Source organism: Podarcis tiliguerta (assembly GCF_965153285.1).
Source record: "Podarcis tiliguerta genome assembly, chromosome: 3".
Taxonomy (NCBI): Eukaryota; Metazoa; Chordata; class Lepidosauria; order Squamata; family Lacertidae; genus Podarcis; species Podarcis tiliguerta.
Window position 1 is genome coordinate 61021887 of NC_139536.1, and position 9882 is coordinate 61031768.

General features: G+C 40.6%; 1 long non-coding RNA gene across 1 annotated transcript; it reads right to left on the bottom strand.

Annotated features, from left to right (window-relative positions):
• Window positions 1-3281: 3281 nt before the first annotated feature.
• On the bottom strand, window positions 3282-8580 carry LOC310675069. Its single transcript, XR_014509916.1, has 3 exons — window positions 8449-8580; window positions 5685-5873; window positions 3282-4151 (listed from the first exon to the last, which is right to left on the bottom strand). It is a non-coding gene; the product is annotated as an uncharacterized lncRNA (long non-coding RNA).
• Between the last annotated feature and the right edge of the window lie 1302 nt (window positions 8581-9882).

Here is a 9882-nt window from a genome sequence, read left to right on the forward strand (position 1 = left end):
TCTCGCATTGGATCTCGTGGTTGAAACAACTAATTAAATTTATCAGTTGTGGCAAAATAAGAGCTAACATCTTCAGCACTTAGCAAGACTAATTTTAATCAGAGAGCCTTTATGTAACTGGCTCTTAGGTATTTACCATGGGAGTCACAGGGGAAGAGTCTAAAGGTGATAATTGAAAGGGATTCTGTGGAAAGATATTACATTATTCCCCAGCGTTTGAGATCTGTTAGACAAACTGTCTCTTTTGAACTGCCATGGAAGCGGGGATTTGGCAATATGTCTTGATTAATACATGCAAGGTTTTGTTTTTTTGTCAATATAGATATTTCTGTTTTCTAAACATTTTTAATCAAAGTACTACTGTTCAATCTTTTTCCATAGATTTAAAGTAATAAATCAAAATAAATATTTGGAGCAAGTGAATACAGTACAAGATGTTGTTTCATCATGCATATAATGTAGAAGGTTTCTGGGTAAATTTTAGAGGCCAGAAAAAGAAAATTAGTCTTGCAAACATAAGGGGCGGAATTCATCTAATGAGTCCTGTTAGCAGAAGCCTTCTGCAATGGGGCTTTTCCTTCCCTCCTCCCCCTTTATACCCCCTCCCCAAATTGCCTCCAGTATGAGTTAACAGAACTCCCGGAACAGAGAGCGGGATCCTTCTGTCTGGCAAGCCCAAATGCTTGCTGTGACAGAACAAAAGCCTTAGTGCAACATTGAATTCCTCTGAAAGAGCTTAGTTTTCTTTCACAATTTAGATAATTTTTGGCTCCACCAGTGGTAATTCTGAAGCTACTGGTGGTAACCTTTCCATATAGCTCTTAACAAAATAAATAGGTAAAAATCCAACTCCTAAATCCTTTTACATAGAAATAAACATAATGTTTTCAGGATCATGGTATATAGTGCTCTGTAAGAATCTGTGGATCAGCTGGCTGTTGACTGCCTGGTGGTGATCAGCCAATCTGTGCAATCTGCACCAGATTATGGATCAATTGGGTATCCGTCTACACCAGTGCAATAACTAGGGCATTCAAATTCCAGTGTAAGATTGTTGTGTCACTGTATTCTGCACAAGCTCTTGAACAATGCCAGCATAGGTTCTACCCACCCACATCTCACTTCCTGCAGTACACACACCAAGCTCTCTTCCTGCTATGTGCCATAGCAGTAACAATAACTACCACTTATTGTTGATATGAATCAATGTCACAGAGTAACTGTGTTTCTCCCTGTCTAGTACTTGTGATCATGTACAATGCAAGCATCATCTTGTAGCAGTTCAAGAGTTGTTATTCATCCCAAACCATTCTGATAGTCAAGGCTATAGCCAATAGTTATGCTATTACGCTTTCATGCTGTTTTGCTAAAGTTTTATGCTGATTCTGTGTGCCTTTATGCTGTAGGTACAGACAGTGCTGGGTACTGTAATTATAACTGTAGTGTATTTGTTTATTTCATTGATTTTTGTAGAAATGATGCAAAGAAATAGAATAAAGGGCACACTACAAAGTTGCACTGTCAAACTCAAGGGGACTTCTGGGTACACATGCACAGGGTTGGACTATAATTTGCAGTAGTGACTTTTCATTGGTGTTGTTTACTGCCCCACAGTAGTTACAACTGTAGGTTGGGCAAACTAGTTTTGATCAGCAGTCACAATTGAGCACCAGCCACTTTAGATTATATAGTTGAACGTGAATTTTTCGTTCTTATAGCTGAACTATTTTGATTTGGCTAGAATCCCTAAGTCCAGAGGCAAGGATAAGCTAGCAGGAGCAATTCAAGATGAGATTACAGATGCTTCCAAAGGAGCTTTGTAGCAATTGTGTATTATCTCGTTCTAATGTACAAATTCTAAAAATTCTATTTCTGTTATTGTCTCTGGATTTGGGAGCATTACTGCTTGCTGAGGTCTCCAGGGAAGAATAGGCGATAAACTTCAAGAATTAAAAAGAAAGAAGCCCAGCTTTTGTCCTCACCAACTTTGGCGAGGAAAGTAGAATAAACGGAAGAGTGAATTTGGCTGCAATTGCACAAATGTGCTGACTTTCAAGGAGGAGATTGGAGCCATTTTGCCCCTCCATGGGTTTTTTAAGACAGCATAGCATAGCAGCTAAACCAAGGTTTGCCTTAATGTCTCATCCACCCACTCATTGTTTGTGAACCGTTCCACTGCCTTTTACATGCACACACAATCTAGACTGCCTGAGCAGGGAGGAAGGCAGTAGCCAAAAAGGTGAGCTCAGGGCAGAAGAGGCAGCCCAAAGAGTAGGGTAAAAGAGGAGATGCAGTTCAATAGCACGTGCTTTGCATGCAAAAGATGGAAGGTTCAATTCTTGGTAACTACAGATAAGGCTGGGAAAGACTGTTAAGTATAATTGTTTAATTGGCACTGAAATGGAGAGTGCCTGTATATATTGCTGAAAAGGCTTAACAGGGAAATTCCACTGGAGTATACTTAGAACTCTCTGAGCTCCTTGATGGGTTGATAATAAACTGTTGTTCTCTAGTAGCTAACACGTGAGTGATTAACCTTGCATCATATGAGAGCTGTTAAATTGCACATTTGCCATCTTGGAAAGGTGGTGGCCGAGTCTTTTGTTCTCAGGCTCTGTGGGAGTAAAGATGTCCTCCAGGCAAAATGGAGGCTGTAAGATGAGAAACCTTTGCTTGCAGGTCTGTTTGGAATAACCTTTTATTTCTAAGAAGGTGAACCTGTGCTAGACTTGTACACAGTATTGTATGCAATTATTTGGATGTATTTTTGATGTTTTTGTTCCGTTTTGAAGAAAGTTCCGCAAGTAAAGTTTTCAACAATCTAATGGGTCTGGACAGTGTTTCATTCCAAAAGGAGTCAGTTTTAATGCATCCGGTTGCTTCAAGCTGCACAATATGAATATCTGCAATAAGGACTGGTGCTTGAAACACTGAAAATCTGCTGCCCCTCAGCATCAATGGTAGTAATATAGATGGGCTAATGGTTTGACAGGCTGTGCGGGTTACTGATTATGTGTCTGCACTTTCAGTTTTATGCCTCCAAACCCTATTTCATTGTTTCCCATCTGCAGTAGTGGATGGTGCTGGGTGGGACGTATTTGTGCCATGTGTTGTCCCTACCCCTCAGCTGGACATCCCAGTCCACCATAAATTCTGGAAACCTGAGGTCTGCTGTGAGCGTACATGTATTTTTCCAGAAGTGTAGGTGCACAGTGAACCAGCAAGACCTGCCAGTTTCAGTTTATTGCCAGTTTTATGAAAGAGCAAGAAGATGGGGGATGTTGAAGTTAATGGCATGGGGCAAATAATTCAGAAAAGCAATGTTACGTGCTACTGACCCAACCAGGCAGTACAGTTGCACCAGTCAGTTCACACTGTAAAGGGCTGCAATGCAACTGTAGGAAATGTTTTCAGCATTTTTGGAGAAGGAGAGGAGGATGGCAGAAACACAGCAATTAAACTGTTCAGAAGGAACATAATGGGGAAACAAGAGCTAGAGTGGAGGTCATCTGTTAAAACTGCTCTGGCTAAACCATCAGAAAATAAAAGAAGGAACTTATTTTTATCATGCAGCACATTGCCTCTATAATCCCCACAATGTGTTCTCTAAATAGAACACGTTTCAAAAAAGAAAGGAAAACCCATCTGGTTAATATGCTTGTCCAATATTCTACAGACATTGAATATATAAAGCTGGGCGGTCTGGTGAGCCAGTGTCTGAATATGTCATTAGTGCAATCTTGCTTTAAGTGCTTGGGGGTGCTTAGCTCAAATGTCTATATGCAATCCCATTCTTATGTAATGCATAGACGTTCTGCTGACATATGATACCACTTTACCCAAGCTCACCCTCCCCTGCCTGTCTCTGTGCTGATCAAATGATTCTCACAGTCTCAACACTTCTGTTCATGTGTTCCAAGCCATCTTCCATGGGAACAACAGCTTTTTACAGTAAGCCCCGAGTATATGTGTTAATAATCAGGCTGGCTACATCCATCTGGACATGCTGTAAGTCACAGCTGGCAAAGCAAAATTCACAGCGTGCGTGCTCCATCTTGCTTTTGCATTGACGTGTCCCAACATCTACGGTGTTTTTCATAAGCAGTTCACTGCTTCCTGCTGGAATAGTCATGAATCCATTACTGGAGCTACTGCAGGAGTGGGAACATGAAATGGAACGCATTTACATTCTGTTCTTATAACGTACAGGGACTAAATATAGAACAATTTATTGATTATTCTTTGTTCTGCCACAACTTGTACAGTGGTGAGTGTCGATTGTCTGACTGTCTGTCCATCAACCGTCCCTTCTTGAACTGCTTTGCAGAGATATATATGGGGGATGGAAAGCATGGAGAGAGGTGAAAACAATAGGATGCATTTGGCAAACCTGCAACCTGCCATGTGAGAGAGATACAGCCATCTCAAAACCAACTTTTCCTAGGAATTTAATAGAAAATAGCAAAGTTTTTCCTTTCCTTATGGAGCCAGCTAGGAATACCTTAGTAGCATCAGTAGCTTTTATGCTAAGGCTGTGTGCATACCATAGATTTAAAGCAGATTATTTCCCCTCAAGAATCCTGGGAATTGTAGTTTGATAAGCATGCTGGAAATTTCAGTTCTCTGAGGGGTAAACTATAGCCCCAGGATTTTGCAGGGGAAGTAATGTGCTTAAAATGTGTTTTAAATTTACATTGTGTGTACAGACTAACACCCACACTCATCTCATAGTGAGGCTGCAATCCTAAACACATAGGTCTACACAATAAGTAAACCTGCAGTCCTAACTCCATCTAACTAGGAGTAAGCCCCACTGAATTCAGTTGGACTTACTTCTGAGTAGACATGGCTAAGACTGCGCTGTAAATGTCATTGAGCACAGTGAGAAAACATGCATAAGATTGGACTGCCAGTTGAAGCAGGAGAGCGCACATTGTTCAAAGAACTAAAAACTCAGAAAAAAGCAGAGGTGTGTGAGACACCAGGTGTTGTAGTAAGGGAAGGGATAGTCTCACATGGGCTCTCCATGGTCTTTTAAAAAGTGTGTCACATAAGTACACCTGTGTGGTACTAGAGAGAATGATTTTTGATTTTTTTATGTCTATATAACACATTCCAAAATGGTAAAGTCAAGTGTGGTGTTTGATTTATTATGGTTTTTTAAAAAAATAAAATATTTTCATCATGCAGGGTGGCCTACAATAACTTTAAAAGAGATGACAAAACCTGTCCAAAATTTAGTGTTTATTATGGAACTTTACAGTGGTACCTCTGGTTACGAACGCTTCAGGTTACGAGCTCCGCTAACCTGGAAGTAGCTGCTCCTGATCGCGAACTTTGCCCCAGGATGTGAATGGAAATCGCACTCCAGAGGTCCCATTAGCAAAAGCGCGCCTCAGGATAAGAATGGTTTCAGCTTAAGAACAGACCTTCAGAACGAATTAAGTTCATAACCAGAGGTACCACTGTACTATGCTTTAGGATTGGGTGACAATCTTGTATTTTACTTTTCGGTGCACCTGTTGAAAAATTAGGAGATCCAGGTAAGGTCAGGGAACTCCTCTTTCATATTTCTCTATTTCTCAACACATTTGCTTATTTTCTTTGGTGCAGCCTCTAGACTTTCATGTGACAAATGGCTTGCCAGGGGAGAAGGCATGTCATTCCAGCTTCAGAGAACATACCGTATGCATATCTCAGCAGGCTAACTCCAGTCTGGCACAACCACCCTCCTTTTTCTGATGACTGTAGGGATTCCTCACGCAGGTGTTGGTAGCTGGGTCCTAAGGAGGTCATTTCCCCCATCATGCTGTGCTAGTCTCACTTGGCTTGCAGCTATGTCAGGTATTCCAGATATCTGCTTGTCTTTGGTGCTGAAAGAAATGTGAGACAACAAGGGTACATGTAATTCTGCCCTCTCATTTTCTTGGTAGACATGACTATTTGTAAATCACAGAAAACGCCGAGAATATTCCACAGATTGAGACTGTGTTTAGACCAAGCAAAACACAGCTGGTGGTGTTTTGTTTTTTTTTAAAAAAAGAAAAATGTAAATTTTGATGAATGGTTTTGATAGCCAAATTTAAAACTTGAATACCATATATATATATATATATATATATATATATAACGAGTCAGATGGTATAAATCATCCAGCTGTTGATTGACATCAAAAGCTTTTGAAGACAAGAAATAATTTGTTGGTTCTATGTTCATAAAATTAAGGTTCCATTAGGTCTCTCAAGTATCCAGACTACCACATTAGGAGACTGCTGTTAGATTGAAATAAGGAATTGGCTCCATTATTCCTTCCAGCTATGTACCAGTTGTGTCCCCCATTGTCATAAGAAGTCTTTACTTAATATAGTTCAGTGATTATCCAACATAAAAGGAGTGTTACACAGTACTCCTCTTTAGAACTTACATCTGTATGGTATTAATAAACAAACTGATCAGTCTGTGAGACTGCACCATTATAAGCAGATCCTTTTTAAGCCTTGGAGATTAAAAAATATATTGGAAACAAATGAACAACAACAAAAAAACTAGTGCTACATGATTGCATTTATCTTAGATTATTTATGCATCATGCCACTCAACCTGAACTAATGCAGAAACAAAATAAAGAAAACACTTCTAAGATTACACTAATTTTATGCATATGAAATTGTCAGATGTCAACGAAGGCATTAGCAAACTTTCCACGTGCATGTCAAATCAAGCTGGACAAAATCTGAAATAGGGGACTGTGAAATGCCTTCTTATGAAACTCATTCAAAAACTGCAAAACTCAAAATGTGGGGGTTTTTTGGCAGGGAACATTATGGTTGCGGGAGTTAAAGAGACTGAATAAACCAAGGGCATCAAGACCACATAGTAAGGTGATGTGTAACTGGAGGTAAGCAGGAAGGAATGAGCTGCAGGCTGCCTGCCTCTATGAAACCTTTTATGCCCCCCCCCCCAATTCAGAGCTTTTGTGAAAATGTGTTTCTCTTTTTTAAAATAAAATTAAATGGCAGCACTTGCAATGAGTTGGTTGTAGAAGCTCTTGTGAATGGACTTTTCCTTGGTACACCCTGAAACTCTTAAGCTGTGTATACACACCGTACATTTAAAGCACACACACACATGTCAAAGAATCCTGGGAACTCTAGTTTACCCCTCACAGAGCTACAATTCCTGGTGACCTTAACTATAGCTCCTATGATTCTTAGGGAGGGAAAGGAATGTGCTTTAGATGTATGGTGTGAACACAGCCTTACTTGGATACAGCAATGACACCTCCACAATCATGAGGGGTAGAAATATTCTAATGCACAAAGATTCATACCAAGCACCAGAGTTTTCCCCAGTACCATATCTGCATTCATGGAATCTCAGATGACAAATTGCCTATTCACAATGCCCTTCTTGTTTTCCATGGATTTTGAACTCCACCCACCCAGGATAATGACTGTGCTATTGTTTACACTGACACGATAAAAACCAGAGAGGAGTAAAGTCCCGAATAGTTCTTGAGTTCCTTTTTCTTGCTTTCAGCTTACTTCTGCATCATGTAAGGACATCGGAAAGAAAATCCAGGGATGAGGTGATCTTGGAATTAAGGCCAGTGTTACCCCAAATGTTTTCCAAAGAGTCAAAGCCACTTATAGAGAAGTAATCATAACTGGAAAAACAATATTGGAATGCTAAACCCTACTCCCTTTTCACTGATTCCCGTTCCAAATTGTATCCCTATTTCCGAATGGCTTTTCTGCCCACAATAATCAAATGCATGCTTCCTTTGTACAGTGGTATCTCGGGTTACAAACACCTCAGGTTACAAACACTTCAGGTTACAGACTCCGCTAACCCAGAAGTAGTACCTCTGGTTAAGAACTTTACCTCAGGATGAGAACAGAAATTGCACAGTGGCGGTGCAGCAGTGGGAGGCCCCATTAGCTAAAGTGGTACCTCAGGGTAAGAAAGGTTTCAGCTTAAGAACGGACCTCTGGAACGAATTAAGTTCGTAACCAGAGGTACTACTGTAGTTTCTTCTCCTGTCCTCCTACTCTTCCCTGGCAACAGAGCAATGTTGTAACTGTGCTTCAGGAAAGTCTACTTTGTAAGCCAGCCAATTGTGAAAATCGAGAAGGGCATGGCTTCAGTTAAGCAGAGGCTAGGCTTTGGGTGCTGTTTATTGAGCATTCATTCTGATTTGTTTGTGGCAGAGGATGGTGAGTAGATGTCCTTGCATCAAACCCAAGTATTACCCCACACTTTCCATTCTCCCATCACTTTCTGTATCACAAAATGTCTGATATTTTGGGGAAGTGGGGTTTGTGGTGCAAGAGCTCCTGCTCAATTATAATTTCACCACCTGAATATGCTGACTGAATCTCACCTGAAGATAGGGACAGTCTGGAAATCCCCTTTCTGTGCAGAGTTCTACCAGTCAAATTCTCTTACCCTGCCTAAAGGCCTCTGCAGTGGCTGGAGTTTGTTTTCCATACGATGTGGTTCAATTCCTCCTGTGCCTGCTGTCAGTTTTCATATAGCACAATGGCAGTGAATCATCTGCAGTGTGTTTGAAATGCAAATTCTAACCTGGCTTTGCTGTGACTTGCTCAGTGAATCACCCTGTCTTATAATTACCCAATGCAAATTTGAATGCAGGGCAATGAGTTCTTCTCTTAGGACCAAGGCAGCAGTTCAATCAGGGATGCACAGATGTAAATGAGGTCTAAATTTAGTTAAAGGTCCCAGCGGTAGCCCTTGTGCTGCTTCCGCTGGTTTTATACCCTGCATAGTTACACTTCTTTGTGTTTAATTATATACATATACACATATATACACATACACACACACACATTCTGCCTTTTGGAAGCCAATTTCCCTTTAAAAAAATTACATGTAAAAATGACAACAATTTCAAAGCAACCATTATTTTTAAAAGAGCATCGGCCCGGCCTGGCTACTTCTGCTTCCAGCCCCACCCACCACTGGCATGTGGTCCTCAAAAGATGGGACAGAACATAGGTGGCCCTTGAGATGACAAGGGGTCCCCACTCCGGACATGGCAGGTTATCTTCCAATACATGAGTAAAGTTAGCCCGCAAAAGAAATCCATAGCAAAAATATACCAAATGAAATCATACCCACTTGGGTGAAAACCAACAAAATACAATAGTCTATGAACCTAAGTGTCCCTTTGACACCTAAATCATGGGCAGTGGTCACATCAAAATGCTCTTGACATTTTCATGAGCGGTGATCTGTTTTCTCTTGAATTTCAGGTAATGTTTATCCTTGCATTTCAGAGAGATAAAAACAAGGTTCCTGTTCACTTGGACTTCACATTAAACTTAGTGCTTTCTCTCATGATCCCAAAGAACCTCAGAGGTGTTATGGACGCCTTTTGCAAAGTAATAATCAATGCACTTCACACACCTCTCTAATCAGAATGAAGGAATCATCCTCTTGAAAGGTTCCTCCAGGGTACTTGTATGATAAACACATGTCTGCATGCACACACATATCCATACCCCTGCTTTATTTTTAGATTGTGTTTATAGTGGAAGGTTCAAAAACCTAGAGGCTGAGGGCTTGATAAAAGCACTGTATGTCCAAGCTATCATGTGCAAGGTCCACAGAGGTTGAAAAATGAGCATCAGGATCAATCAAATGCACACAGGTGAACTAGATAGCAGTAGGGAATGATCGCAGTATGATAATGCATCCTGTTATAATAGATGCTTTACTTTCTGCTGTTAGCAAAATGCAAAACATATTTAGGCTGGAGAATTACCAGTCTGCTTTGCTACTTCATTTCTTCCAATTGGGCAGTTTCAAATACTTTCGTAACGTTCAGTGCTTGTCAGATGGAAATGTGGCAAGGCTTGT